At 51.8% G+C, this 22,068-nt stretch overlaps 41 non-coding genes and 49 pseudogenes across 41 annotated transcripts; all 90 read left to right on the top strand.

The window, feature by feature from the left end:
- Positions 1-1,032: 1,032 nt before the first annotated feature.
- LOC143979038 (5S ribosomal RNA) lies at positions 1,033-1,151 on the top strand (annotated as a pseudogene).
- A 109-nt stretch (positions 1,152-1,260) lies between these two features.
- On the top strand, positions 1,261-1,379 carry LOC143978206 (5S ribosomal RNA; annotated as a pseudogene).
- Positions 1,380-1,488: 109 nt separating this feature from the next.
- On the top strand, positions 1,489-1,607 carry LOC143978146 (5S ribosomal RNA; annotated as a pseudogene).
- A 109-nt stretch (positions 1,608-1,716) lies between these two features.
- LOC143977048 (5S ribosomal RNA) lies at positions 1,717-1,835 on the top strand. Its single transcript, XR_013273334.1, has one exon. It is a non-coding gene; the product is annotated as a 5S ribosomal RNA (ribosomal RNA).
- A 109-nt stretch (positions 1,836-1,944) lies between these two features.
- Positions 1,945-2,063, top strand: LOC143977410 (5S ribosomal RNA). Its single transcript, XR_013273690.1, has one exon. It is a non-coding gene; the product is annotated as a 5S ribosomal RNA (ribosomal RNA).
- A 109-nt stretch (positions 2,064-2,172) lies between these two features.
- Positions 2,173-2,291, top strand: LOC143979083 (5S ribosomal RNA; annotated as a pseudogene).
- A 109-nt stretch (positions 2,292-2,400) lies between these two features.
- On the top strand, positions 2,401-2,519 carry LOC143977732 (5S ribosomal RNA; annotated as a pseudogene).
- A 109-nt stretch (positions 2,520-2,628) lies between these two features.
- LOC143978256 (5S ribosomal RNA) lies at positions 2,629-2,747 on the top strand (annotated as a pseudogene).
- Positions 2,748-2,856: 109 nt separating this feature from the next.
- Positions 2,857-2,975, top strand: LOC143980110 (5S ribosomal RNA). The gene has a single exon (XR_013274254.1). It is a non-coding gene; the product is annotated as a 5S ribosomal RNA (ribosomal RNA).
- Positions 2,976-3,084: 109 nt separating this feature from the next.
- Positions 3,085-3,203, top strand: LOC143976542 (5S ribosomal RNA). The gene has a single exon (XR_013272846.1). It is a non-coding gene; the product is annotated as a 5S ribosomal RNA (ribosomal RNA).
- Positions 3,204-3,312: 109 nt separating this feature from the next.
- LOC143980122 (5S ribosomal RNA) lies at positions 3,313-3,431 on the top strand. The gene has a single exon (XR_013274265.1). It is a non-coding gene; the product is annotated as a 5S ribosomal RNA (ribosomal RNA).
- A 109-nt stretch (positions 3,432-3,540) lies between these two features.
- Positions 3,541-3,659, top strand: LOC143977801 (5S ribosomal RNA; annotated as a pseudogene).
- A 109-nt stretch (positions 3,660-3,768) lies between these two features.
- Positions 3,769-3,886, top strand: LOC143978607 (5S ribosomal RNA; annotated as a pseudogene).
- Positions 3,887-3,995: 109 nt separating this feature from the next.
- Positions 3,996-4,114, top strand: LOC143978075 (5S ribosomal RNA; annotated as a pseudogene).
- A 109-nt stretch (positions 4,115-4,223) lies between these two features.
- Positions 4,224-4,342, top strand: LOC143978828 (5S ribosomal RNA; annotated as a pseudogene).
- Positions 4,343-4,451: 109 nt separating this feature from the next.
- LOC143980094 (5S ribosomal RNA) lies at positions 4,452-4,570 on the top strand. Its single transcript, XR_013274239.1, has one exon. It is a non-coding gene; the product is annotated as a 5S ribosomal RNA (ribosomal RNA).
- Positions 4,571-4,679: 109 nt separating this feature from the next.
- On the top strand, positions 4,680-4,798 carry LOC143978199 (5S ribosomal RNA; annotated as a pseudogene).
- A 109-nt stretch (positions 4,799-4,907) lies between these two features.
- LOC143976651 (5S ribosomal RNA) lies at positions 4,908-5,026 on the top strand. The gene has a single exon (XR_013272949.1). It is a non-coding gene; the product is annotated as a 5S ribosomal RNA (ribosomal RNA).
- A 109-nt stretch (positions 5,027-5,135) lies between these two features.
- LOC143979089 (5S ribosomal RNA) lies at positions 5,136-5,254 on the top strand (annotated as a pseudogene).
- Positions 5,255-5,363: 109 nt separating this feature from the next.
- Positions 5,364-5,482, top strand: LOC143977380 (5S ribosomal RNA). Its single transcript, XR_013273661.1, has one exon. It is a non-coding gene; the product is annotated as a 5S ribosomal RNA (ribosomal RNA).
- A 109-nt stretch (positions 5,483-5,591) lies between these two features.
- On the top strand, positions 5,592-5,710 carry LOC143978613 (5S ribosomal RNA). The gene has a single exon (XR_013273960.1). It is a non-coding gene; the product is annotated as a 5S ribosomal RNA (ribosomal RNA).
- Positions 5,711-5,819: 109 nt separating this feature from the next.
- Positions 5,820-5,938, top strand: LOC143976396 (5S ribosomal RNA). The gene has a single exon (XR_013272705.1). It is a non-coding gene; the product is annotated as a 5S ribosomal RNA (ribosomal RNA).
- Positions 5,939-6,047: 109 nt separating this feature from the next.
- On the top strand, positions 6,048-6,166 carry LOC143979087 (5S ribosomal RNA; annotated as a pseudogene).
- A 109-nt stretch (positions 6,167-6,275) lies between these two features.
- On the top strand, positions 6,276-6,394 carry LOC143977379 (5S ribosomal RNA). Its single transcript, XR_013273660.1, has one exon. It is a non-coding gene; the product is annotated as a 5S ribosomal RNA (ribosomal RNA).
- Positions 6,395-6,503: 109 nt separating this feature from the next.
- LOC143978602 (5S ribosomal RNA) lies at positions 6,504-6,622 on the top strand. Its single transcript, XR_013273959.1, has one exon. It is a non-coding gene; the product is annotated as a 5S ribosomal RNA (ribosomal RNA).
- Positions 6,623-6,731: 109 nt separating this feature from the next.
- On the top strand, positions 6,732-6,850 carry LOC143978408 (5S ribosomal RNA; annotated as a pseudogene).
- A 109-nt stretch (positions 6,851-6,959) lies between these two features.
- Positions 6,960-7,078, top strand: LOC143979584 (5S ribosomal RNA; annotated as a pseudogene).
- A 109-nt stretch (positions 7,079-7,187) lies between these two features.
- LOC143978140 (5S ribosomal RNA) lies at positions 7,188-7,306 on the top strand (annotated as a pseudogene).
- A 109-nt stretch (positions 7,307-7,415) lies between these two features.
- LOC143977623 (5S ribosomal RNA) lies at positions 7,416-7,534 on the top strand (annotated as a pseudogene).
- Positions 7,535-7,644: 110 nt separating this feature from the next.
- On the top strand, positions 7,645-7,763 carry LOC143976654 (5S ribosomal RNA). Its single transcript, XR_013272952.1, has one exon. It is a non-coding gene; the product is annotated as a 5S ribosomal RNA (ribosomal RNA).
- A 109-nt stretch (positions 7,764-7,872) lies between these two features.
- On the top strand, positions 7,873-7,991 carry LOC143978172 (5S ribosomal RNA; annotated as a pseudogene).
- A 109-nt stretch (positions 7,992-8,100) lies between these two features.
- On the top strand, positions 8,101-8,219 carry LOC143976891 (5S ribosomal RNA). The gene has a single exon (XR_013273182.1). It is a non-coding gene; the product is annotated as a 5S ribosomal RNA (ribosomal RNA).
- A 109-nt stretch (positions 8,220-8,328) lies between these two features.
- LOC143978531 (5S ribosomal RNA) lies at positions 8,329-8,447 on the top strand (annotated as a pseudogene).
- Positions 8,448-8,556: 109 nt separating this feature from the next.
- On the top strand, positions 8,557-8,675 carry LOC143976680 (5S ribosomal RNA). Its single transcript, XR_013272977.1, has one exon. It is a non-coding gene; the product is annotated as a 5S ribosomal RNA (ribosomal RNA).
- A 109-nt stretch (positions 8,676-8,784) lies between these two features.
- On the top strand, positions 8,785-8,903 carry LOC143977050 (5S ribosomal RNA). The gene has a single exon (XR_013273336.1). It is a non-coding gene; the product is annotated as a 5S ribosomal RNA (ribosomal RNA).
- A 109-nt stretch (positions 8,904-9,012) lies between these two features.
- On the top strand, positions 9,013-9,131 carry LOC143978537 (5S ribosomal RNA; annotated as a pseudogene).
- Positions 9,132-9,240: 109 nt separating this feature from the next.
- LOC143976814 (5S ribosomal RNA) lies at positions 9,241-9,359 on the top strand. Its single transcript, XR_013273108.1, has one exon. It is a non-coding gene; the product is annotated as a 5S ribosomal RNA (ribosomal RNA).
- A 109-nt stretch (positions 9,360-9,468) lies between these two features.
- On the top strand, positions 9,469-9,587 carry LOC143976569 (5S ribosomal RNA). The gene has a single exon (XR_013272871.1). It is a non-coding gene; the product is annotated as a 5S ribosomal RNA (ribosomal RNA).
- Positions 9,588-9,696: 109 nt separating this feature from the next.
- On the top strand, positions 9,697-9,815 carry LOC143979017 (5S ribosomal RNA; annotated as a pseudogene).
- A 109-nt stretch (positions 9,816-9,924) lies between these two features.
- LOC143978180 (5S ribosomal RNA) lies at positions 9,925-10,043 on the top strand (annotated as a pseudogene).
- A 109-nt stretch (positions 10,044-10,152) lies between these two features.
- Positions 10,153-10,271, top strand: LOC143979890 (5S ribosomal RNA). The gene has a single exon (XR_013274102.1). It is a non-coding gene; the product is annotated as a 5S ribosomal RNA (ribosomal RNA).
- Positions 10,272-10,380: 109 nt separating this feature from the next.
- Positions 10,381-10,499, top strand: LOC143978541 (5S ribosomal RNA; annotated as a pseudogene).
- Positions 10,500-10,608: 109 nt separating this feature from the next.
- Positions 10,609-10,726, top strand: LOC143979706 (5S ribosomal RNA; annotated as a pseudogene).
- Positions 10,727-10,835: 109 nt separating this feature from the next.
- Positions 10,836-10,954, top strand: LOC143977719 (5S ribosomal RNA; annotated as a pseudogene).
- A 109-nt stretch (positions 10,955-11,063) lies between these two features.
- On the top strand, positions 11,064-11,182 carry LOC143978833 (5S ribosomal RNA; annotated as a pseudogene).
- Positions 11,183-11,291: 109 nt separating this feature from the next.
- Positions 11,292-11,410, top strand: LOC143977356 (5S ribosomal RNA). Its single transcript, XR_013273638.1, has one exon. It is a non-coding gene; the product is annotated as a 5S ribosomal RNA (ribosomal RNA).
- A 109-nt stretch (positions 11,411-11,519) lies between these two features.
- On the top strand, positions 11,520-11,638 carry LOC143977682 (5S ribosomal RNA; annotated as a pseudogene).
- Positions 11,639-11,747: 109 nt separating this feature from the next.
- On the top strand, positions 11,748-11,866 carry LOC143976704 (5S ribosomal RNA). Its single transcript, XR_013273001.1, has one exon. It is a non-coding gene; the product is annotated as a 5S ribosomal RNA (ribosomal RNA).
- Positions 11,867-11,975: 109 nt separating this feature from the next.
- LOC143979207 (5S ribosomal RNA) lies at positions 11,976-12,094 on the top strand (annotated as a pseudogene).
- Positions 12,095-12,203: 109 nt separating this feature from the next.
- On the top strand, positions 12,204-12,321 carry LOC143979479 (5S ribosomal RNA; annotated as a pseudogene).
- A 109-nt stretch (positions 12,322-12,430) lies between these two features.
- On the top strand, positions 12,431-12,549 carry LOC143976972 (5S ribosomal RNA). The gene has a single exon (XR_013273261.1). It is a non-coding gene; the product is annotated as a 5S ribosomal RNA (ribosomal RNA).
- Positions 12,550-12,875: 326 nt separating this feature from the next.
- Positions 12,876-12,994, top strand: LOC143977398 (5S ribosomal RNA). The gene has a single exon (XR_013273679.1). It is a non-coding gene; the product is annotated as a 5S ribosomal RNA (ribosomal RNA).
- Positions 12,995-13,103: 109 nt separating this feature from the next.
- Positions 13,104-13,222, top strand: LOC143978179 (5S ribosomal RNA; annotated as a pseudogene).
- Positions 13,223-13,331: 109 nt separating this feature from the next.
- Positions 13,332-13,450, top strand: LOC143977718 (5S ribosomal RNA; annotated as a pseudogene).
- Positions 13,451-13,559: 109 nt separating this feature from the next.
- On the top strand, positions 13,560-13,678 carry LOC143978831 (5S ribosomal RNA; annotated as a pseudogene).
- A 109-nt stretch (positions 13,679-13,787) lies between these two features.
- LOC143977355 (5S ribosomal RNA) lies at positions 13,788-13,906 on the top strand. The gene has a single exon (XR_013273637.1). It is a non-coding gene; the product is annotated as a 5S ribosomal RNA (ribosomal RNA).
- A 109-nt stretch (positions 13,907-14,015) lies between these two features.
- LOC143977681 (5S ribosomal RNA) lies at positions 14,016-14,134 on the top strand (annotated as a pseudogene).
- Positions 14,135-14,243: 109 nt separating this feature from the next.
- LOC143976703 (5S ribosomal RNA) lies at positions 14,244-14,362 on the top strand. Its single transcript, XR_013273000.1, has one exon. It is a non-coding gene; the product is annotated as a 5S ribosomal RNA (ribosomal RNA).
- A 109-nt stretch (positions 14,363-14,471) lies between these two features.
- On the top strand, positions 14,472-14,590 carry LOC143979206 (5S ribosomal RNA; annotated as a pseudogene).
- Positions 14,591-14,699: 109 nt separating this feature from the next.
- On the top strand, positions 14,700-14,817 carry LOC143979478 (5S ribosomal RNA; annotated as a pseudogene).
- A 109-nt stretch (positions 14,818-14,926) lies between these two features.
- LOC143976971 (5S ribosomal RNA) lies at positions 14,927-15,045 on the top strand. Its single transcript, XR_013273260.1, has one exon. It is a non-coding gene; the product is annotated as a 5S ribosomal RNA (ribosomal RNA).
- A 326-nt stretch (positions 15,046-15,371) lies between these two features.
- LOC143978117 (5S ribosomal RNA) lies at positions 15,372-15,490 on the top strand (annotated as a pseudogene).
- A 109-nt stretch (positions 15,491-15,599) lies between these two features.
- On the top strand, positions 15,600-15,718 carry LOC143977717 (5S ribosomal RNA; annotated as a pseudogene).
- Positions 15,719-15,827: 109 nt separating this feature from the next.
- On the top strand, positions 15,828-15,946 carry LOC143978830 (5S ribosomal RNA; annotated as a pseudogene).
- A 109-nt stretch (positions 15,947-16,055) lies between these two features.
- LOC143977354 (5S ribosomal RNA) lies at positions 16,056-16,174 on the top strand. The gene has a single exon (XR_013273636.1). It is a non-coding gene; the product is annotated as a 5S ribosomal RNA (ribosomal RNA).
- Positions 16,175-16,283: 109 nt separating this feature from the next.
- Positions 16,284-16,402, top strand: LOC143977680 (5S ribosomal RNA; annotated as a pseudogene).
- Positions 16,403-16,511: 109 nt separating this feature from the next.
- Positions 16,512-16,630, top strand: LOC143976701 (5S ribosomal RNA). Its single transcript, XR_013272998.1, has one exon. It is a non-coding gene; the product is annotated as a 5S ribosomal RNA (ribosomal RNA).
- A 109-nt stretch (positions 16,631-16,739) lies between these two features.
- Positions 16,740-16,858, top strand: LOC143979205 (5S ribosomal RNA; annotated as a pseudogene).
- Positions 16,859-16,967: 109 nt separating this feature from the next.
- LOC143979477 (5S ribosomal RNA) lies at positions 16,968-17,085 on the top strand (annotated as a pseudogene).
- Positions 17,086-17,194: 109 nt separating this feature from the next.
- Positions 17,195-17,313, top strand: LOC143977563 (5S ribosomal RNA). Its single transcript, XR_013273837.1, has one exon. It is a non-coding gene; the product is annotated as a 5S ribosomal RNA (ribosomal RNA).
- A 326-nt stretch (positions 17,314-17,639) lies between these two features.
- Positions 17,640-17,758, top strand: LOC143977387 (5S ribosomal RNA). Its single transcript, XR_013273668.1, has one exon. It is a non-coding gene; the product is annotated as a 5S ribosomal RNA (ribosomal RNA).
- A 109-nt stretch (positions 17,759-17,867) lies between these two features.
- LOC143976568 (5S ribosomal RNA) lies at positions 17,868-17,986 on the top strand. The gene has a single exon (XR_013272870.1). It is a non-coding gene; the product is annotated as a 5S ribosomal RNA (ribosomal RNA).
- A 109-nt stretch (positions 17,987-18,095) lies between these two features.
- LOC143979536 (5S ribosomal RNA) lies at positions 18,096-18,214 on the top strand (annotated as a pseudogene).
- A 109-nt stretch (positions 18,215-18,323) lies between these two features.
- On the top strand, positions 18,324-18,442 carry LOC143977506 (5S ribosomal RNA). Its single transcript, XR_013273782.1, has one exon. It is a non-coding gene; the product is annotated as a 5S ribosomal RNA (ribosomal RNA).
- Positions 18,443-18,551: 109 nt separating this feature from the next.
- Positions 18,552-18,670, top strand: LOC143979889 (5S ribosomal RNA). Its single transcript, XR_013274101.1, has one exon. It is a non-coding gene; the product is annotated as a 5S ribosomal RNA (ribosomal RNA).
- Positions 18,671-18,779: 109 nt separating this feature from the next.
- LOC143976826 (5S ribosomal RNA) lies at positions 18,780-18,898 on the top strand. The gene has a single exon (XR_013273119.1). It is a non-coding gene; the product is annotated as a 5S ribosomal RNA (ribosomal RNA).
- A 109-nt stretch (positions 18,899-19,007) lies between these two features.
- Positions 19,008-19,126, top strand: LOC143977672 (5S ribosomal RNA; annotated as a pseudogene).
- A 109-nt stretch (positions 19,127-19,235) lies between these two features.
- LOC143976405 (5S ribosomal RNA) lies at positions 19,236-19,354 on the top strand. Its single transcript, XR_013272713.1, has one exon. It is a non-coding gene; the product is annotated as a 5S ribosomal RNA (ribosomal RNA).
- Positions 19,355-19,463: 109 nt separating this feature from the next.
- LOC143976658 (5S ribosomal RNA) lies at positions 19,464-19,582 on the top strand. The gene has a single exon (XR_013272956.1). It is a non-coding gene; the product is annotated as a 5S ribosomal RNA (ribosomal RNA).
- A 109-nt stretch (positions 19,583-19,691) lies between these two features.
- LOC143976648 (5S ribosomal RNA) lies at positions 19,692-19,810 on the top strand. The gene has a single exon (XR_013272946.1). It is a non-coding gene; the product is annotated as a 5S ribosomal RNA (ribosomal RNA).
- Positions 19,811-19,919: 109 nt separating this feature from the next.
- LOC143977360 (5S ribosomal RNA) lies at positions 19,920-20,038 on the top strand. The gene has a single exon (XR_013273642.1). It is a non-coding gene; the product is annotated as a 5S ribosomal RNA (ribosomal RNA).
- Positions 20,039-20,147: 109 nt separating this feature from the next.
- LOC143978085 (5S ribosomal RNA) lies at positions 20,148-20,266 on the top strand (annotated as a pseudogene).
- A 109-nt stretch (positions 20,267-20,375) lies between these two features.
- LOC143979914 (5S ribosomal RNA) lies at positions 20,376-20,494 on the top strand. Its single transcript, XR_013274125.1, has one exon. It is a non-coding gene; the product is annotated as a 5S ribosomal RNA (ribosomal RNA).
- A 109-nt stretch (positions 20,495-20,603) lies between these two features.
- On the top strand, positions 20,604-20,722 carry LOC143977671 (5S ribosomal RNA; annotated as a pseudogene).
- Positions 20,723-20,831: 109 nt separating this feature from the next.
- LOC143978744 (5S ribosomal RNA) lies at positions 20,832-20,950 on the top strand (annotated as a pseudogene).
- A 109-nt stretch (positions 20,951-21,059) lies between these two features.
- LOC143977582 (5S ribosomal RNA) lies at positions 21,060-21,178 on the top strand (annotated as a pseudogene).
- Positions 21,179-21,287: 109 nt separating this feature from the next.
- LOC143977747 (5S ribosomal RNA) lies at positions 21,288-21,406 on the top strand (annotated as a pseudogene).
- Positions 21,407-21,515: 109 nt separating this feature from the next.
- Positions 21,516-21,634, top strand: LOC143979103 (5S ribosomal RNA). The gene has a single exon (XR_013274010.1). It is a non-coding gene; the product is annotated as a 5S ribosomal RNA (ribosomal RNA).
- Positions 21,635-21,743: 109 nt separating this feature from the next.
- On the top strand, positions 21,744-21,862 carry LOC143976894 (5S ribosomal RNA). Its single transcript, XR_013273185.1, has one exon. It is a non-coding gene; the product is annotated as a 5S ribosomal RNA (ribosomal RNA).
- Positions 21,863-21,971: 109 nt separating this feature from the next.
- Positions 21,972-22,068, top strand: part of LOC143979617 (5S ribosomal RNA) — a 109-nt pseudogene continuing 12 nt past the window's right edge.

Raw genomic sequence — 22,068 nt, 5'->3', positions numbered from 1 at the left:
ACACACACACACACACAGGGATGGATGGATGGATGGATACACACACAGGGATGGATGGACGGACACACACACAGGGATGGACGGACACACAGGGATGGACAGCCATGTCTCACCCTCGGCTTATACACGAGTCAATAAGTTTTCCAGTTTTTTGGGGGTAAATTGGGGGCCTCGGCTTATATTCGGGTCGGCCTATACTCGAGTATATACGGTATATCAAACTTAAGTGTCGGACCCCCAAAGTACTCTTACGAGTTAAGGGCGCATTCCGTTACCCATTGGGATGATATATGTTTCAATTCACACCATACAAACAGGACTTATCTCAGTCACAACAGACAGATGACAAGTAGACAGACAAGAAACAACGGTAACATAAGCCAAAATATTAAGTTCAAGACCCGCTTACTACAGAGGTTGGTGTTTACCTGAAGAACAATTCAGACAGATCAGGTGGGCACAAATCTAAGAAGCACAGAGTTTATAAGAAAATAAAGCTTTTCTTACCTGCGCAGGATTTGTCTGTGGTTCTTGATGTGCCCGACCTCTTTGTTCCGTCCTTATGTTCGTTCGCCTCTTGTAGTTTCTTTCTGCGGGTCCCTGTTCGCGGCGCCAGAAATGTTAGGTGTGACCTCAACAAGTCACCTATTTGTCAGGTTATGTTACCGTTTCCCAATTGTTAGTTAGAGTTCTTATCTAAGCAAAGAGACACGGAGGTATTCAGTATTTCTGCTCAGAAGTCCGTGCTTAACTCTGACTCTGAGGCTCTTTATTACTTCTCTTTTATAGACAGAAAAGGGCAAGCATCAGCAATGTAAAAAAACAACAATTTGCAAAGAAAAGGCAATTCTCCAGGTGTTATCAGCTGATAAGACAATCTTCTGGGCGTAGACTGCTTTTTAGGGCTGATGCGGCCTCTTCTTATGCGTACGTGACTAAAGATGATGAGTCCTTATTTTACTGAGAAGGATAAAGAAAGACAAGTATTTAGTAAGACATACTGTCAACCATTTTGTTTCCACATACCTTAATCCTTACAGCCACATCACCCTGAATGCGCTCGATCTCGTCTGATCTCAGATGTTAAGCAGGGTCGGGCCTGGTTAGTACCTGGATGGGAGACCGCCTGGGAATACCAAGTGCCGTAGGCTTTTTTCCATTATGTTGTTGGCTTTGGTGACCTGCTGTATTTTTCCTCTCGATTACCTGAGGTGACCACCTTGGCTTTTGTCAAGAGAGTTGTAAGTAGGGTGCAAGATTGCCTACGGCCACATTACCCTGAATGCGCTCGATCTCGTCTGATCTCTGATGCTAAGCAGGGTTGGGCCTGGTTAGTACCTGGATGGGAGACCGCTTGGGAATACCAGGTGCCTTAGGCTTTTTTCCATTATGTTGTTGGCTTTGGCGACCTGCTGTATTTTTCCTCTCGATTGCCCGAGGTGACCACCTTGGCTTTTGTCAAGAGAGTTGTAAGTAGGGTGCAAGATTGCCTACGGCCACATTACCCTGAATGCGCTCGATCTCGTCTGATCTCGGATGCTAAACAGGGTCGGGCCTGCTTAGTACCTGGATGGGTGACCGCCTGGGAATACAAGGTGCCGTAGGCTTTTTTCCATTATGTTGTTGGCTTTGGCGACCTGCTGTATTTTTCATCTCGATTGCCCGAGGTGACCACATTGGCTTTTGTCAAGAGAGTTGTAAGTAGTGTGCAAGATCGCCTACGGCCACATCACCCTGATTGCGCTCGATCTCGTCTGATCTCGGATGCTAAGCAGGGTCGGGCCTGGTTAGTACCTGGATGGGAGCCCGACTGGGAAAACCAGGTGCCGTAGGCTTTTTTCCATTATGTTGTTGACTTTGGCGACCTGCTGTATTTTTCCTCTCGATTGCCCGAGGTGACCACCTTGGCTTTTGTCAAGAGAGTTGTAAGTAGGGTGCAAGATCGCCTACGGCCACATCACCCTGAATGCGCTCGATCTCGTCTGATCTCGGATGCTAAGCAGGGTCGGGCCTGGTTAGTACCTGGATGGGAGACCGCCTGGGAATACCAGGTGCCGTAGGCTTTTTTCCATTATGTTGTTGGCTTTGGCGACCTGCTGTATTTTTCCTCTCGATTGCCCGAGGTGACCACCTTGGCTTTTGTCAAGAGAGTTGTAAGTAGGGTGCAAGATCACCTACGGCCGCATCACCCTGAATGCGCTCGATCTCGTCTGATCTCGGATGCTAATCAGGGTCAGGCCTGGTTGGTACCTGGATGGGAGACCGCCTGGGAATACCAGGTGCCGTAGTCTTTTTTCCATTATGTTGTTGGCTTTGGCGACCTGCTCTATTTTTCCTCTCGATTGCCCGAGGTGACCACCTTGGCTTTTGTCAAGAGAGTTGTAAGTAGGGTGCAAGATTGCCTACGGCCACATCACCGTGAATGCGCTCGATCTCGTCTGATCTCGGCTGCTAAGCAGGGTCGGGCCTGGTTAGTACCTGGATGGGAGACCGCCTGGGTATACCAGGTGCCGTAGGCTTTTTTCCATTATGTTGTTGGCTTTGGCGACCTGCTCTATTTTTCCTCTCGATTGCCCGAGGTGACCACCTTGGCTTTTGTCAAGAGAGTTGTAAGTAGGGTGCAAGATCGCCTACAGCTCCATCACCCTGAATGCGCTCGATCTCATCTGATCTCGGATGCTAAGCAGGGTCGGGCCCAGTTAGTACCTGGATGGGAGACCGCCTGGGAATACCAGGTGCCGTAGGCTTTTTTCCATTATGTTGTTGGCTTTGGCGACCTGCTGTTATTTTCATCTCGATTGCCCGAGGTGACCACATTGGCTTTTGTCAAGAGAGTTGTAACTAGGGGGCAAGATCGCCTACGGCCACATCACCCTGAATGCGCTCGATCTCGTCTGATCTCGGATGCTAAGCAGGGTCGGGCCTGGTTAGTATCTGGATGGGAGACCGCCTGGGAATACCAGGTGCCGTAGGCTTTTTTCCATTATGTTGTTGGCATTGGCGACCTGCTGTATTTTTCCTCTCGATTGCCCGAGGTGACCACCTTGGCTTTTGTCAAGAGAGTTGTAAGTAGGGTGCAAGATCGCCTACGGCCACATCACCCTGAATGCGCTCGATCTCGTCTGATCTCGGATGCTAAGCAGCGTCGGGCCTGGTTAGTACCTGGATGGGAGACCGCCTGGGAATACCAGGTGCCGTAGGCTTTTTTCCATTATGTTGTTGGCTTTGGCGACCTGCTGTATTTTTCCTCTCCATTGCCCGAGGTGACCACCTTGGCTTTTGTCAAGAGAGTTGTAAGTAGGATGCAAGATTGCCTATGGCCACATCACCCTGAATGCGCTCGATCTCGTCTGATCTCGGATGCTAAGCAGGGTCGGGCCTGGTTAGTACCTGGATGGGAGACCACCTGGGAATACCAGGTGCCGTAGGTTTTTTTCCATTATGTTGTTGGCTTTGGCGACCTGCTGTATTTTTCCTCTCGTTTGCAAGAGGTGACCACCTTGGCTTTTGTCAAGAGAGTTGTAAGTAGGGTGCAAGATTGCCTACGGTCACTTCATCCTGAATGTGCTCGATCTCGTCTGATCTCGGATGCTAAGCAGGGTCGTGCCTGATTAGTACCTGGATGGGAGACCGCCTGGGAATACCAGGTGCCGTAGGCTTTTTTCCATTATGTTGTTGGCTTTGGCGACCTGCTGTATTTTTCCTCTCGATTGCCCGAGGTGACCACCTTGGCTTTTGTCAAGAGAGTTGTAAGTAGGGTGCAAGATCGCCTACGGCCACATCACCCTGAATGCGCTCGATCTCATCTGATCTCGGATGCTTGCAGGGTCGGGCCTGGTTAGTACCTGGATGGGAGACCGCCTGGGAAAATCAGGTGCCGTAGGCTTTTTTCCATTATGTTGTTGGCTTTGGCGACCTGCTGTATTTTTCCTCTCGATTGCCGGAGGTGACCACCTTGGCTTTTGTCAAGAGAGTTGTAAGTAGGGTGCAAGATCGCCTATGGCCACGTCATCCTGAATGCGCTCGATCTCGTCTGATCTCGGATGCTAAGCAGGGTCGGGCCTGGTTAGTACCTGGATGGGAGACTGCCTGGGAATGCCAGGTGCTGTAGGCTTTTTTCCATTATGTTGTTGGCTTTGGCGACCTGCTGTATTTTTCCTCTCGATTGCCCGAGGTGACCACCTTGGCTTTTGTCAAGAGAGTTGTAAGTAGGGTGCAAGATAGCCTACGGCCACATCACCCTGAATGCGCTCGATCTCGTCTGATCTCGGATGCTAAGCAGGGTCAGGCCTGGTTAGTACATGGATGGGAGAACGCCTGGGAATACTAGGTGCCGTAGGCTTTTTTCCATTATGTTGTTGGCTTTGGCGACCTGCTGTATTTTTCCTCTCGATTGCCCGCGGTGACCACCTTGGCTTTAGTCAAGAGAGTTGTAAGTAGGGTGCAAGATTGCCTATGGCCACATCACCCTGAATGCGCTCGATCTCGTCTGATCTCGGATGCTAAGCAGGGTCGGGCCTGGTTAGTACCTGGTTGGGAGACCGCCTGGGAATACCAGGTGCCGTAGGCTTTTTTCCATTATGTTGTTGGCTTTGGCGACCTGCTGTATTTTTCCTCTCGATTGTCCGAGGTGACCACTTTGGCTTTTGTCAAGAGAGTTGTAAGTAGGGTGCAAGATCGCCTATGGCCACATCACACTGAATGCGCTCGATCTTGTCTGATCTCGGATGCTAAGCAGGGTCGGGCCTGGTTAGTACCTGGATGGGAGACCGCCTGGGAATACCAGGAGCCGTAGGCTTTTTTCCATTATGTTGTTGGCTTTGGCGACCTGCTGTATTTTTCCTCTCGATTGCCCGAGGTGACCACCTTGGCTTTTGTCAAGAGAGTTGTAAGTAGGGTGCAAGATAGCCTACGGCCACATCACCCTGAATGCGCTCGATCTCGTCTGATCTCGGATGCTAAGCAGGGTCGGGCCTGGTAAGTACCTGGATGGGAGACCGCCTGGAAATACCAGGTGCCGTAGGCTTTTTTCCATTACATTGTTTGCTTTGGCGACCTGCTGTATTTTTCCTCTCTATTGCCCGAGGTGACCACCTTGGCTTTTGTCAAGAGAGATGTAAGTAGGGTGCAAGATCGCCTATGGCTACATCACTCTGAATGCGCTCGATCTTGCCTGATCTCGTTTGCTAAGCAGGGTCGTGCCTGGTTAGTACCTGGATGGGAGACCGCCTGGGAATTCCAGGTGCCGTAGGCTTTTTTCCATTATGTTGTTGGCTTTGGCGACCTACTGTATTTTTCCTCTCGATTACCCGAGGTGACCACCTTGGCTTTTGTCAAGAGAGTTGTAAGTAGGGTGAAAGATCGCCTATGGCCACATCACCCTGAATGCGCTCGATCTCGTCTGATCTCGGATGCTAAGCAGGGTCGGGCCTGGTTAGTAGCTGGATGGGAGACCGCCTGAGAATACCAGGTGCTGTAGGCTTTTTTCCATTATGTTGTTGGCTTTGGCGACCTGCTGTATTTTTCCTCTCGATTGCCCGAGGTGACCACCTTGGCTTTTGTCAAGAGAGTTGCAAGTAGGGTGCAAGATCGCCTATGGCCACATCACCCTGAATGCGCTCGATCTCGTCTGATCTCGGATGCTAAGCAGGGTCGGGCCTGGTTAGTACCTGGATGGGAGACCGCCTGGGAATACCAGGTGCCGTAGGCTTTTTTCCATTATGTTGTTGGCTTTGGCGACCTGCTGTATTTTTCCTCTCGATTGCCCGAGGTGACCACCTTGGCTTTTGTCAAGAGAGTTGTAAGTAGGGTGCAAGATAGCCTACGGCCACATCACCCTGAATGCGCTCGATCTCGTCTGATCTCGGATGCTAAGCAGGGTCGGGCCTGGTTAGTACCTGGATGGGAGACCGCCTGGAAATACCAGGTGCCGTAGGCTTTTTTCCATTACATTGTTTGCTTTGGCGACCTGCTGTATTTTTCCTCTCTATTGCCCGAGGTGACCACCTTGGCTTTTGTCAAGAGAGTTGCAAGTAGGGTGCAAGATCGCCTATGGCTACATCACTCTGAATGCGCTCGATCTTGCCTGATCTCGTTTGCTAAGCAGGGTCGTGCCTGGTTAGTACCTGGATGGGAGACCGCCTGGGAATTCCAGGTGCCGTAGGCTTTTTTCCATTATGTTGTTGGCTTTGGCGACCTACTGTATTTTTCCTCTCGATTACCCGAGGTGACCACCTTGGCTTTTGTCAAGAGAGTTGTAAGTAGGGTGAAAGATCGCCTATGGCCACATCACCCTGAATGCGCTCGATCTCGTCTGATCTCGGATGCTAAGCAGGGTCGGGCCTGGTTAGTAGCTGGATGGGAGACCGCCTGAGAATACCAGGTGCTGTAGGCTTTTTTCCATTATGTTGTTGGCTTTGGCGACCTGCTGTATTTTTCCTCTCGATTGCCCGAGGTGACCACCTTGGCTTTTGTCAAGAGAGTTGCAAGTAGGGTGCAAGATCGCCTATGGCCACATCACCCTGAATGCGCTCGATCTCGTCTGATCTCGGATGCTAAGCAGGGTCGGGCCTGGTTAGTACCTGGATGGGAGACCGCCTGGGAATACCAGGTGCCGTAGGCTTTTTTCCATTATGTTGTTGGCTTTGGCGACCTGCTGTATTTTTCCTCTCGATTGCCCGAGGTGACCACCTTGGCTTTTGTCAAGAGAGTTGTAAGTAGGGTGCAAGATCGCCTACGGCCACATCACCATGAATGCGCTCGATCTCGTCTGATCGCGGATGCTAAGCATTGTTTGGCCTGGTTAGTACCTGGATGGGAGACCGCCTGGGAATACCAGGTGCCGTAGGCTTTTTTCCATTATTTTGTTGGCTTTGGCGACCTGCTGTATTTTTCCTCTCGATTGCCAGAGGTGACCACCTTGGCTTTTGTCAAGAGAGTTGTAAGTAGGGTGCAAGATCGCCTACGGCCACATCACCCTGAATGCGCTCAATCTCGTCTGATCTCGGATGATAAGCAGGGTCGGGCCTGGTTAGTAACTGGATCGGAGACCGCCTTGGAATACCAGGTGCCATAGGCTTTTTTCCATTATGTTGTTGGCTTTGGCGACCTGCTGTATTTTTCCTCTCGATTGCCCGAGGTGACCACCTTGGCTTTTGTCAAGAGAGTTGTAAGTAGGATGCAAGATCGTCTACGGCCACATCACCCTGAATGCGCTTGATCTCGTCTGATCTCTGATGCTAAGCATGGTCGGGCCTGGTTGGTACCTGGATGGGAGACCGCCTGGGAATACCAGGTGCCGTAGGCTTTTTTCCATTATGTTGTTGGCTTTGGCGACCTGCTGTATTTTTCCTCTCGATTGCCCGAGGTGACCACCTTGGCTTTTGTCAAGAGAGTTGTAAGTAGGGTTCAAGATCGCCTACAACCACATCACCCTGAATGCGCTCGATCTCGTCTGATCTCGGATGCTAAGCAGGGACGGGCCTGGTTAGTACCTGGATGGGAGACCGCCTGGGAATACCAGGTGCCGTAGGCTTTTTTCCATTATGTTGTTGGCTTTGGCGACCTGCTGTATTTTTTCCTCTCGATTGCCCGAGGTGACCACCTTGGCTTTTGTCAAGAGAGTTGTAAGTAGGGTGCAAGATCGCCTACGGCCACATCACCCTGAATGCGCTCAATCTCGTCTGATCTCGGATGCTAAGCAGGGTCGGGCCTGGTTAGTACCTGGATGGGAGACCGCCTGGGAATACCAGGTGCCGTAGGCTTTTTTCCATTATGTTGTTGGCTTTGGCGACCTGCTGTATTTTTCCTCTCGATTGCCCGAGGTTACCACCTTGGCTTTTGTCAAGAGAGTTGTAAGTAGGGTGCAAGATGGCCTGTGGCCACATCACCCTGAATGCACTCGATCTCGTCTGATCTCAGATGCTAAGCATGGTCGGGCCTGGTTAGTACCTGGATGGGAGTCCGCCTGGGAATACCAGGTGCCGTAGGCTTTTTTCCATTATGTTGTTGGCTTTGGCGACCTGCTGTATTTTTCCTCTCGATTGCCCGAGGTGACCACCTTGGCTTTTGTCAAGAGAGTTGTAAGTAGGGTGCAAGATCGCCTATGGCCACATCACCCTGAATGCGCTCGATCTAGTCTGATCTCGGATGCTAAGCAGGGTCGGGCCTGGTTAGTACCTGGATGGGAGACCGCCTGGGAATACCAGGTGCCGTAGGCTTTTTTCCATGATGTTGTTGGCTTTGGCGACCTGCTGTATTTTTCCTCTCGATTGCCCGAGGTGACCACCTTGGCTTTTGTCAAGAGAGTTGTAAGTAGGGTGCAAGATGGCCTGTGGCCACATCACCCTGAATGCACTCAATCTCGTCTGATCTCGGATGCTAAGCAGGGTCAGGCCTGGTTAGTACCTGGATGGGAGACCGCCTGGGAATACCAGGAGCCGTAGGCTTTTTTCCATTATGTTGTTGGCTTTGGCGACCTGCTGTATTTTTCCTCTCGATTGCCCGAGGTGACCACCTTGGCTTTTGTCAAGAGAGTTGTAAGTAGGGTGCAAGATCGCCTACGGCCACATCACCCTGAATGCGCTCGATCTCGTCTGATCTCGGATGCTAAGCAGGGTCGGGCCTGGTTAGTACCTGGATGGGAGACCACCTGGGAATACCAGGTGCCGTAGGCTTTTTTCCATTATGTTGTTGGCTTTGGCGACCTTCTGTATTTTTCCTCTCGATTTCCCGAGGTGACCACCTTGGCTTTTGTCAAGAGAGTTGTAAGTAGGGTGCAAGATCGCTTACGGCCACATAACCCTGAATGCGCTCGATCTCGTCTGATCTCGGATGCTAAGCAGGGTCGGGCCTGGTTAGTACCTGGATGGGAGACCACCTGGGAATACCAGGTGCCGTAGGCTTTTTTCCATTATGTTGTTGGCTTTGGCGACCTGCTGTATTTTTCCTCTCGATTGCCCAAGGTGACAACCTTGGCTTTTGTCAAGAGAGTTGTAAGTAGGGTGCAAGATCGCCTACGGCTACATCACCCTGAATGCTCTCTATCTCGTCTGATCTCGGATGCTAAGCAGGGTCGGGCCTGGTTAGTACCTGGATGGGAGAACGCCTGGGAATACCAGGTGCCGTAGGCTTTTTTCCATTATGTTGTTGGCTTTGGCGACCTGCTGTATTTTTCCTCTCGATTGCCCGAGGTGACCACCTTGGCTTTTGTCAAGAGAGTTGTAAGTAGGGTGCAAGATCGCCTACGGCCACATCACCCTGAATGCGCTCGATCTTGTCTGATCTCGGATGCTAAGCGGGGTCGGGCCTGGTTAGTACCTGGATGGGAGACCGCCTGGGAATACCAGGTGCCGTAGGCATTTTTCCATTATGTTGTTGTCTTTGGCGACCTGCTGTATTTTTCCTCTCGATTGCCCGAGGTGACCACCTTGGCTTTTGTCAAGAGAGTTGTAAGTAGGGTGCAAGATCGCCTATGGCCACATCACCCTGAATGCGCTCGATCTCGTCTGATCTCGGATGCTAAGCAGGGTCGGGCCTGGTTAGTACCTGGATGGGAGACCGCCTGGGAATACCAGGTGCCGTCGGCTTTTTTCCATTATGTTGTTGGCTTTGGTGACCTGCTGTATTTTTCCTCTCGATTGCCCGAGGTGACCACCTTGGCTTTTGTCAAGAGAGTTGTAAGTAGAGTGAAAGATCGCCTACGGCCACATCACCCTGAATGGGTTCGTTCTCGTCTGATCTCGGATGCTAAGCAGGGTCAGGCCTGGTTAGTACCTGGATGGGAGACCGCCTGGGAATACCAGGTGCCGTAGGCTTTTTTCCATTATGTTGTTGGCTTTGGCGACCTGCTGTATTTTTCCTCTCGATTGCCCGAGGTGACCACCTTCACTTTTGTCAAGAGAGTTGTAAGCAGGGTGCAAGATCGCCTACGGTCACATCACCCTGAATGCGCTCGATCTCGTCTTATCTCGGATGATAAGCAGGGTCGGGCCTGGTTAGTACCTCGATGGGAGACCGCCTGGGAATACCAGGTGCTGTAGGCTTTTTTCCATTATGTTGTTGGCTTTGGCGACCTGCTGTATTTTTCCTCTCGATTGCCCGAGGTGACCACCTTGGCTTTTGTCAAGAGAGTTGTAAGTAGGGTGCAAGACTGCCTACGGCCACATCACCCTGAATGCGCTCGATCTCGTCTGATCTCGGATGCTAAGCAGGGTCGCGCCTGGTTAGTACCTGGATGGGAGACCGCCTGGGAATACCAGGTGCCGTAGGCTTTTTTCCATTATGTTGTTGGCTTTGGCGACCTGCTGTATTTTTCCTCTCGATTGCCCGAGGTGACCACCTTGGCTTTTGTCAAGAGAGTTGTAAGTAAGGTGCAAGATCGCCTATGGCCACATTACCCTGAATGCGCTCGATCTCATCTGATCTCGGATGCTAAGTAGGGTCGGGCCTTGTTAGTACCTGGATGGGAGACCGCCTGGGAATACCAGGTGCCGTCGGCTCTTTTCCATTATGTTGTTGGCTTTGGAGACCTGCTGTATTTTTCCTCTCGATTGCCCGAGGTGACCACCTTGGCTTTTGTCAAGAGAGTTGTAAGTAGGGTGCAAGATCGCTTAGGGCCACATCACCATGAATGTGCTCGATCTTGTCTAATCTCGGATGCTAAGCAGGGTCGGGCCTGGTTAGTACCTGGATGGGAGACGCCTGGGAATACCAGGTGCCGTAGGCTTTATTCCATTATGTTGTTGGCTTTGGTGACCTGCTGTATTTTTCCTCTCGATTTCCCGAGGTGACCACCTTGGCTTATGTCAAGAGAGTTGTAAGTAGGGTGCAAGATCGCCTACGGCCACATCACCGTGAATGCGCTCGATCTCGTCTGATCTCGGATGCTAAGCAGGGTCGGGCCTGGTTAGTACCTGGATGGGAGACCGCCTGGGAATACCAGTTGCCGTAGGCTTTTTTCCATTATGTTGTTGGCTTTGGCGACCTGCTGTATTTTTCCTCTCGATTGCCCGAGGTGACCACCTTGGCTTTTGTCAAGAGAGTTGTAAGTAGGGAGCAAGATCGCCTACGGCCACATCACCCTGAATGCTCTCTATCTCGTCTGATCTCGGATGCTAAGCAGGGTCGGGCCTGGTTAGTACCTGGATGGGAGAACGCCTGGGAATACCAGGTGCCATAGGCTTTTTTCCATTATGTTGTTGGCTTTGGCGACCTGCTGTATTTTTCCTCTCGATTGCCCGAGGTGACCACCTTGGCTTTTGTCAAGAGAGTTGTAAGTAGGGTGCAAGATCGCCTACGGCCACATCACCCTGAATGCGCTCGATCTTGTCTGATCTCGGATGCTAAGCGGGGTCGGGCCTGGTTAGTACCTGGATGGGAGACCGCCTGGGAATACCAGGTGCCGTCGGCTTTTTTCCATTATGTTGTTGGCTTTGGCGACCTGCTGTATTTTTCCTCTCGTTTGCCCGAGGTGACCACCTTGGCTTTTGTCAAGAGAGTTGTAAGTAGGGTGCAAGACTGCCTACGGCCACATCACCCTGAATGCGCTCGATGTCGTCTGATCTCGGATGCTAAGCAGGGTCGCGCCTGGTTAGTACCTGGATGGGAGACCGCCTGGGAATACCAGGTGCCGTAGGCTTTTTTCCATTATGTTGTTGGCTTTGGCGACCTGCTGTATTTTTCCTCTCGATTGCCCGAGGTGACCACCTTGGCTTTTGTCAAGAGAGTTGTAAGTAGGGTGCAAGATCGACTACGGCCACATCACCCTGAATGCGCTTGATCTCGTTTGATCTCGGATGCTAAGCAGGGTTGGGCCTGGTTAGTACCTGGATGGGAGACCGCCTGGGAATACCAGGTGCCGTAGGCTTTTTTCCATTATGTTGTTGGCTTTGGCGATCTGCTGTATTTTTCCTCTCGATTGCCCGAGGTGACCACCTTGGCTTTTGTCAAGAGAGTTGTAAGTAAGGTGCAAGATCGCCTATGGCCACATTACCCTGAATGCGCTAGATCTCGTCTGATCTCGGATGCTAAGTAGGGTCGGGCCTTGTTAGTACCTGGATGGGAGACCGCCTGGGAATACCAGGTGCCGTCGGCTCTTTTCCATTATGTTGTTGGCTTTGGAGACCTGCTGTATTTTTCCTCTCGATTGCCCGAGGTGACCACCTTGGCTTTTGTCAAGAGAGGTGTAAGTAGAGTGCAAGATCGCTTAGGGCCACATCACCTTGAATGCACTCGATCTCGTCTAATATCGGATGCTAAGCAGGGTCGGGCCTGGTTAGTACCTGGATGGGAGACGCCTGGGAATACCAGGTGCCGTAGGCTTTATTCCATTATGTTTTTGGCTTTGGTGACCTGCTGTATTTTTCCTCTCGATTTCCCGAGGTGACCACCTTGGCTTATGTCAAGAGAGTTGTAAGTAGGGTGCAAGATCGCCTACGGCCACATCACCCTGAATGCGCTCGATCTTGTCTGATCTCGGATGCTAAGCGGGGTCGGGCCTGGTTAGTACCTGGGTGGGAGACCGCCTGGGAATCCCAGGTGCCGTAGGCTTTTTTCCAATATGTTGTTGGCTTTGGCGACCTGCTGTATTTTTCCTCTCAATTGCCCGAGGTGACCACCTTGGCTTTTGTCAAGAGAGTTGTAAGTAGGGTGCAAGATCGCCTACGGCCACATCACCCTGAATGCGCTCGATTTCGTCTGATCTCTGATGCTAAGCAGGGTCGGGCCTGGATGGGAGACCGCCTGGGAATACCAGGTGCCGTAGGCTTTTTTCCATTATGTTGTTGGCTTTGGCGACCTGCTGTATTTTTCCTCTCCATTGCCTGAGGTGACCACCTTGGCTTTTGTCAAGAGAGTTGTAAGTAGGGTGCAAGATCGCCTACGGCCACATCACCCTGAATGCGCTCGATCTCGTCTGATCTCGGATGCTAAGCAGGGTCGGGCCTGGTTAGTACCTGGATGGGAGACCGCCTGGGAATACCAGGTGCCGTAGGCTTTTTTCCATTATGTTGTTGGCTTTGGCGACCTGCTGTATTTTTCCTCTCGTTTGCAAGAGGTGACCACCTTGGCTTTTGTCAAGAGAGTTGTAAGTAGGGTGCAAGATCGCCTACGGTCACATCACCCTGAATGCGCTCGATCTCGTCTTATCTCGGATGATAAGCAGGGTCGGGCCTGGTTAGTACCTCGATGGGAGACCGCCTGGGAATACCAGGTGCTGTAGGCTTTTTTCCATTATGTTGTTGGCTTTGGCGACCTGCTGTATTTTTCCTCTCGATTGCCCGAGGTGACCACCTTGGCTTTTGTCAAGAGAGTTGTAAGTAGGGTGCAAGATCGCCTACGGCCACATCACCGTGAATGCGCTCGATCTCGTCTGATCTCGGATGCTAAGCAGGGTCGGGCCTGGTTAGTACCTGGATGGGAGACCGCCTGGGAATACCAGTTGCCGTAGGCTTTTTTCCATTATGTTGTTGGCTTTGGCGACCTGCTGTATTTTTCCTCTCGATTGCCCGAGGTGACCACCTTGGCTTTTGTCAAGAGAGTTGTAAGTAGGGAGCAAGATCGCCTACGGCCACATCACCCTGAATGCTCTCTATCTCGTCTGATCTCGGATGCTAAGCAGGGTCGGGCCTGGTTAGTACCTGGATGGGAGAACGCCTGGGAATACCAGGTGCCATAGGCTTTTTTCCATTATGTTGTTGGCTTTGGCGACCTGCTGTATTTTTCCTCTCGATTGCCCGAGGTGACCACCTTGGCTTTTGTCAAGAGAGTTGTAAGTAGGGTGCAAGATCGCCTACGGCCACATCACCCTGAATGCGCTCGATCTTGTCTGATCTCGGATGCTAAGCGGGGTCGGGCCTGGTTAGTACCTGGATGGGAGACCGCCTGGGAATACCAGGTGCCGTCGGCTTTTTTCCATTATGTTGTTGGCTTTGGCGACCTGCTGTATTTTTCCTCTCGTTTGCCCGAGGTGACCACCTTGGCTTTTGTCAAGAGAGTTGTAAGTAGGGTGCAAGACTGCCTACGGCCACATCACCCTGAATGCGCTCGATGTCGTCTGATCTCGGATGCTAAGCAGGGTCGCGCCTGGTTAGTACCTGGATGGGAGACCGCCTGGGAATACCAGGTGCCGTAGGCTTTTTTCCATTATGTTGTTGGCTTTGGCGACCTGCTGTATTTTTCCTCTCGATTGCCCGAGGTGACCACCTTGGCTTTTGTCAAGAGAGTTGTAAGTAGGGTGCAAGATCGACTACGGCCACATCACCCTGAATGCGCTTGATCTCGTTTGATCTCGGATGCTAAGCAGGGTTGGGCCTGGTTAGTACCTGGATGGGAGACCGCCTGGGAATACCAGGTGCCGTAGGCTTTTTTCCATTATGTTGTTGGCTTTGGCGATCTGCTGTATTTTTCCTCTCGATTGCCCGAGGTGACCACCTTGGCTTTTGTCAAGAGAGTTGTAAGTAAGGTGCAAGATCGCCTATGGCCACATTACCCTGAATGCGCTAGATCTCGTCTGATCTCGGATGCTAAGTAGGGTCGGGCCTTGTTAGTACCTGGATGGGAGACCGCCTGGGAATACCAGGTGCCGTCGGCTCTTTTCCATTATGTTGTTGGCTTTGGAGACCTGCTGTATTTTTCCTCTCGATTGCCCGAGGTGACCACCTTGGCTTTTGTCAAGAGAGGTGTAAGTAGAGTGCAAGATCGCTTAGGGCCACATCACCTTGAATGCACTCGATCTCGTCTAATATCGGATGCTAAGCAGGGTCGGGCCTGGTTAGTACCTGGATGGGAGACGCCTGGGAATACCAGGTGCCGTAGGCTTTATTCCATTATGTTTTTGGCTTTGGTGACCTGCTGTATTTTTCCTCTCGATTTCCCGAGGTGACCACCTTGGCTTATGTCAAGAGAGTTGTAAGTAGGGTGCAAGATCGCCTACGGCCACATCACCCTGAATGCGCTCGATCTTGTCTGATCTCGGATGCTAAGCGGGGTCGGGCCTGGTTAGTACCTGGGTGGGAGACCGCCTGGGAATCCCAGGTGCCGTAGGCTTTTTTCCAATATGTTGTTGGCTTTGGCGACCTGCTGTATTTTTCCTCTCAATTGCCCGAGGTGACCACCTTGGCTTTTGTCAAGAGAGTTGTAAGTAGGGTGCAAGATCGCCTACGGCCACATCACCCTGAATGCGCTCGATTTCGTCTGATCTCTGATGCTAAGCAGGGTCGGGCCTGGATGGGAGACCACCTGGGAATACCAGGTGCCGTAGGCTTTTTTCCATTATGTTGTTGGCTTTGGCGACCTGCTGTATTTTTCCTCTCCATTGCCTGAGGTGACCACCTTGGCTTTTGTCAAGAGAGTTGTAAGTAGGGTGCAAGATCGCCTATGGCCACATCACCCTGAAAGCGCTCGATCTCGTCTTATCTCGGATGATAAGCAGGGTCGGGCCTGGTTAGTACCTCGATGGGAGACCGCCTGGGAATACCAGGTGCTGTAGGCTTTTTTCCATTATGTTGTTGGCTTTGGCGACCTGCTGTATTTTTCCTCTCGATTGCCCGAGGTGACCACCTTGGCTTTTGTCAAGAGAGTTGTAAGTAGGGTGCAAGATCGCCTACGGCCACATCACCGTGAATGCGCTCGATCTCGTCTGATCTCGGATGCTAAGCAGGGTCGGGCCTGGTTAGTACCTGGATGGGAGACCGCCTGGGAATACCAGTTGCCGTAGGCTTTTTTCCATTATGTTGTTGGCTTTGGCGACCTGCTGTATTTTTCCTCTCGATTGCCCGAGGTGACCACCTTGGCTTTTGTCAAGAGAGTTGTAAGTAGGGAGCAAGATCGCCTACGGCCACATCACCCTGAATGCTCTCTATCTCGTCTGATCTCGGATGCTAAGCAGGGTCGGGCCTGGTTAGTACCTGGATGGGAGAACGCCTGGGAATACCAGGTGCCATAGGCTTTTTTCCATTATGTTGTTGGCTTTGGCGACCTGCTGTATTTTTCCTCTCGATTGCCCGAGGTGACCACCTTGGCTTTTGTCAAGAGAGTTGTAAGTAGGGTGCAAGATCGCCTACGGCCACATCACCCTGAATGCGCTCGATCTTGTCTGATCTCGGATGCTAAGCGGGGTCGGGCCTGGTTAGTACCTGGATGGGAGACCGCCTGGGAATACCAGGTGCCGTCGGCTTTTTTCCATTATGTTGTTGGCTTTGGCGACCTGCTGTATTTTTCCTCTCGTTTGCCCGAGGTGACCACCTTGGCTTTTGTCAAGAGAGTTGTAAGTAGGGTGCAAGACTGCCTACGGCCACATCACCCTGAATGCGCTCGATGTCGTCTGATCTCGGATGCTAAGCAGGGTCGCGCCTGGTTAGTACCTGGATGGGAGACCGCCTGGGAATACCAGGTGCCGTAGGCTTTTTTCCATTATGTTGTTGGCTTTGGCGACCTGCTGTATTTTTCCTCTCGATTGCCCGAGGTGACCACCTTGGCTTTTGTCAAGAGAGTTGTAAGTAGGGTGCAAGATCGACTACGGCCACATCACCCTGAATGCGCTTGATCTCGTTTGATCTCGGATGCTAAGCAGGGTTGGGCCTGGTTAGTACCTGGATGGGAGACCGCCTGGGAATACCAGGTGCCGTAGGCTTTTTTCCATTATGTTGTTGGCTTTGGCGATCTGCTGTATTTTTCCTCTCGATTGCCCGAGGTGACCACCTTGGCTTTTGTCAAGAGAGTTGTAAGTAAGGTGCAAGATCGCCTATGGCCACATTACCCTGAATGCGCTAGATCTCGTCTGATCTCGGATGCTAAGTAGGGTCGGGCCTTGTTAGTACCTGGATGGGAGACCGCCTGGGAATACCAGGTGCCGTCGGCTCTTTTCCATTATGTTGTTGGCTTTGGAGACCTGCTGTATTTTTCCTCTCGATTGCCCGAGGTGACCACCTTGGCTTTTGTCAAGAGAGGTGTAAGTAGAGTGCAAGATCGCTTAGGGCCACATCACCTTGAATGCACTCGATCTCGTCTAATATCGGATGCTAAGCAGGGTCGGGCCTGGTTAGTACCTGGATGGGAGACGCCTGGGAATACCAGGTGCCGTAGGCTTTATTCCATTATGTTTTTGGCTTTGGTGACCTGCTGTATTTTTCCTCTCGATTTCCCGAGGTGACCACCTTGGCTTATGTCAAGAGAGTTGTAAGTAGGGTGCAAGATCACCTACGGCCACATCACCCTGAATGCGCTCGATCTTGTCTGATCTCGGATGCTAAGCGGGGTCGGGCCTGGTTAGTACCTGGGTGGGAGACCGCCTGGGAATCCCAGGTGCCGTAGGCTTTTTTCCAATATGTTGTTGGCTTTGGCGACCTGCTGTATTTTTCCTCTCAATTGCCCGAGGTGACCACCTTGGCTTTTGTCAAGAGAGTTGTAAGTAGGGTGCAAGATCGCCTACGGCCACATCACCCTGAATGCGCTCGATTTCGTCTGATCTCTGATGCTAAGCAGGGTCGGGCCTGGATGGGAGACCGCCTGGGAATACCAGGTGCCGTAGGCTTTTTTCCATTATGTTGTTGGCTTTGGCGACCTGCTGTATTTTTCCTCTCCATTGCCTGAGGTGACCACCTTGGCTTTTGTCAAGAGAGTTGTAAGTAGGGTGCAAGATCGCCTACGGCCACATCACCCTGAATGCGCTCGATCTCGTCTGATCTCGGATGCTAAGCAGGGTCGGGCCTGGTTAGTACCTGGATGGGAGACCGCCTGGGAATACCAGGTGCCGTAGGCTTTTTTCCATTATGTTGTTGGCTTTGGCGACCTGCTGTATTTTTCCTCTCGATTGCCCGAGGTGACCACCTTGGCTTTTGTCAAGAGAGTTGTAAGTAGGGTGCAAGATCGCCTATGGCCACATCACCCTGAATGCGCTCGATCTCGTCTGATCTCGGATGCTAAGCAGGGTCGGGCCTGGTTAGTACCTGGATGGGAGACCGCCTGGGAATACCAGGTGCCGTCGGCTTTTTTCCATTATGTTGTTGGCTTTGGCGACCTGCTGTATTTTTCCTCTCGATTGCCCGAGGTGACCACCTTGGATTTTGTCACGAGAGTTGTAAGTAGGGTGCAAGATTGCCTAAAGCCACATCACCCTGAATGGGCTCGTTCTCGTCTGATCTCGGATGCTAAGCAGGGTCAGGCCTGGTTAGTACCTGGATGGGAGACCGCCTGGGAATACCAGGTGCCGTAGGCTTTTTTCCATTATGTTGTTGGCTTTGGCGACCTGCTGTATTTTTCCTCTCGATTGCCGGAGGTCACCACCTTGACTTTTGTCAAGAGAGTTGTAAGCAGGGTGCAAGGTCGCCTACGGTCACATCACCCTGAATGCGCTCGATCTCGTCTGATCTCGGATGCTAAGCAGGGTCAGGCCTGGTTAGTACCTGGATGGGAGACTGCCTGGGAATACCAGGTGCTGTAGGCTTTTTTCCATTATGTTGTTGGCTTTGGCGACCTGCTGTATTTTTCCTCTCGATTGCCCGAGGTGACCACCTTGGCTTTTGTCAAGAGAGTTGTAAGTAGGGTGCAAGACCGCCTACGGCCACATCACCCTGAATGCGCTCGATCTCGTCTGATCTCGGATGCTAAGCAGGGTCGCGCCTGGTTAGTACCTGGATGGGAGACCGCCTGGGAATACCAGGTGCCGTAGGCTTTTTTCCATTATGTTGTTGGCTTTGGCGACCTGCTGTATTTTTCCTCTCGATTGCCCGAGGTGACCACCTTGGCTTTTGTCAAGAGAGTTGTAAGTAAGGTGCAAGATCGCCTACGGCCACATCACCCTGAATGCGTTCGATCTCGTCTGATCTCGGATGCTAAGTAGGGTCGGGCCTGGTTAGTACCTGGATGGGAGACCGCCTGGGAATACCAGGTGCCGTAGGCTTTTTTCCATTATGTTGTTGGCTTTGGCGACCTGCTGTATTTTTCCTCTCGATTGCCCGAGGTGACCACCTTGGATTTTGTCAAGAGAGTTGTAAGTAGGGTGCAAGATCGCCTACGGCCACATCACCCTGAATGCGCTCGATCTCGTCTGATCTCGGATGCTAAGCAGGGTCGGGCCTGGTTAGTACCTGGATGGGAGACAGCCTGGGAATACCAGGTGCCGTCGGCTTTTTTCCATTATGTTGTTGGCTTTGGCGACCTGCTGTATTTTTCCTCTCGATTGCCCGAGGTGACCACCTTGACTTTTGTCAAGAGAGTTGTAAGCAGGGTGCAAGATCGCCTACGGTCACATCACCCTGAATGCGCTCGATCTCGTCTGATCTCGGATGATAAGCAGGGTCGGGCCTGGTTAGTACCTGGATGGGAGACCGCCTGGGAATACCAGGTGCTGTAGGCTTTTTTCCATTATGTTGTTGGCTTTGGCGACCTGCTGTATTTTTCCTCTCGATTGCCCGAGGTGACCACCTTGGCTTTTGTCAAGAGAGTTGTAAGTAGGGTGCAAGACCGCCTACGGCCACATCACCCTGAATGCGCTCGATCTCGTCTGATCTCGGATGCTAAGCAGGGTCGCGCCTGGTTAGTACCTGTATGGGAGACCGCCTGGGAATACCAGGTGCCGTAGGCTTTTTTCCATTATGTTGTTGGCTTTGGCGACCTGCTGTATTTTTCCTCTCGATTGCCCGAGGTGACCATCTTGGATTTTGTCAAGAGAGTTGTAAGTAGGGTGCAAGATCGACTACGGCCACATCACCCTGAATGCGCTTGATCTCGTCTGATCTCGGATGCTAAGCAGGGTCGGGCCTGGTTAGTACCTGGATGGGAGACCACCTGGGAATACCAGGTGCCGTAGGCTTTTTTCCATTATGTTGTTGGCTTTGGCGACCTGCTGTATTTTTCCTCTCGATTGCCCGAGGTGACCACCTTGGCTTTTGTCAAGAGAGTTGTAAGTAAGATGCAAGATCGCCTACGGCCACATCACCCTGAATGCGCTCGATCTCGTCTAATCTCGGATGCTAAGTAGGGTCGGGCCTGGTTAGTACCTGGATGGGAGACCGCCTGGGAATACCAGGTGCCGTAGGCATTTTTCCATTATGTTGTTGGCTTTGGCGACCTGCTGTATTTTTCCTCTCGATTGCCCGAGGTGACCACCTTGGATTTTGTCAAGAGAGTTGTAAGTAGGGTGCAAGATCGCCTACGGCCACATCACCCTGAATGCGCTCGATCTCGTCTGATCTCGGATGCTATGCAGGGTCGGGCCTGGTTAGTACCTGGATGGGAGACAGCCTGGGAATACCAGGTGCCGTAGGCTTTTTTCCATTATGTTGTTGGCTTTGGCGACCTGCTGTATTTTTCCTCTCGATTGCCCGAGGCGACCACCTTGGCTTTTGTCAAGAGAGTTGTAAGTAAGGTGCAAGATCGCCTACGGCCACATCACCCTGAATGCGCTCGATCTCGTCTGATCTCGGATGCTAAGTAGGGTCGGGCCTGGTTAGTACCTGGATGGGAGACCGCCTGGGAATACCAGGTGCCGTAGGCTTTTTTGCATTATGTTGTTGGCTTTGGCGACCTGCTGTATTTTTCCTCTCGATTGCCCGAGGTGACCACCTTGGATTTTGTCAAGAGAGTTGTAAGTAGGGTGCAAGATCGCCTACGGCCACATCACCCTGAATGCGCTCGATCTCGTCTGATCTCGGATGCTAAGCAGGGTCGGGCCTGGTTAGTACCTGGATGGGAGACAGCCTGGGAATACCAGGTGCCGTCGGCTTTTTTCCATTATGTTGTTGGCTTTGGCGACCTGCTGTATTTTTCCTCTCGATTGCCCGAGGTGACCACCTTGGCTTTTATCAAGAGAGTTGTAAGTAGGATGCAAAACCGCCTACGGCCACATCACCCTGAATGCGCTCGATCTCGTCTGATCTCAGATGCTAAGCAGCGTCGGGCCTGGTTAGTACCTGGATGGCAGACCGCCTTGGAATACCAGGTGCCGTAGGCTTTTTTCCATTATGTTGTTGGCTTTGGCGACCTGCTGTATTTTTCCTCTCGATTGCCCGAGGTGACCACCTTGGCTTTTGTCAAGAGAGTTGTAAGTAGGGTGCAAGATCGCCTACGGCCACATCACCCTGAATGCGCTCGATCTTGTCTGATCTCGGATGCTAAGCGGGGTCGGGCCTGGTTAGTACCTAGATGGGAGACCGCCTGGGAATACCAGGTGCCGTCGGCTTTTTTCCATTATGTTGTTGGCTTTGGCGACCTGCTGTATTTTTCCTCTCGATTGCCCGAGGTGACCACCTTGGCTTTTGTCACGAGAGTTGTAAGTAGGGTGCAAGATCGCCTACGGCCACATCACCCTGAATGGGCTCGTTCTCGTCTGATCTCGGATGCTAAGCAGGGTCGGGCCTGGTTAGTACCTGGATGGGAGACCGCCTGGGAATACCAGGTGCCGTAGGCTTTTTTCCATTATGTTGTTGGCTTTGGCGACCTGCTGTATTTTTCCTCTCGATTGCCCGAGGTGACCACCTTGACTTTTGTCAAGAGAGTTGTAAGCAGGGTGCAAGATCGCCTACGGTCACATCACCCTGAATGCGCTCGATCTCGTCTGATCTCGGATGCTAAGCAGGGTCGGGCCTGGTTAGTACCTGGATGGGAGACCGCCTGGGAATACCAGGTGCTGTAGGCTTTTTTCCATTATGTTGTTGGCTTTGGCGACCTGCTGTATTTTTCCTCTCGATTGCCCGAGGTGACCACCTTGGCTTTTGTCAAGAGAGTTGTAAGTAGGGTGCAAGACCGCCTACGGCCACATCACCCTGAATGCGCTCGATCTCGTCTGATCTCGGATGCTAAGCAGGGTCGCGCCTGGTTAGTACCTGGATGGCAGACCGCCTGGGAATACCAGGTGCCGTAGGCTTTTTTCCATTATGTTGTTGGCTTTGGCGACCTGCTGTATTTTTCCTCTCGATTGCCCGAGGTGACCACCTTGGATTTTGTCAAGAGAGTTGTAAGTAGGGTGCAAGATCGAATATGGCCACATCACCCTGAATGCGCTTGATCTCGGATGCTAAGCAGGGTCGGGCCTGGTTAGTACCTGGATGGGAGACCGCCTGGGAATACCAG

The sequence above is a fragment of the Lithobates pipiens genome, unplaced genomic scaffold (assembly GCF_037356315.1).
Source record: "Lithobates pipiens isolate NorthernLeopardFrog02 unplaced genomic scaffold, aLitPip1_a1.2 Scaffold_13, whole genome shotgun sequence".
In the NCBI taxonomy this organism is placed as follows: Eukaryota; Metazoa; Chordata; class Amphibia; order Anura; family Ranidae; genus Lithobates; species Lithobates pipiens.
This window is presented reverse-complemented; position numbering and strand designations above follow the sequence as displayed.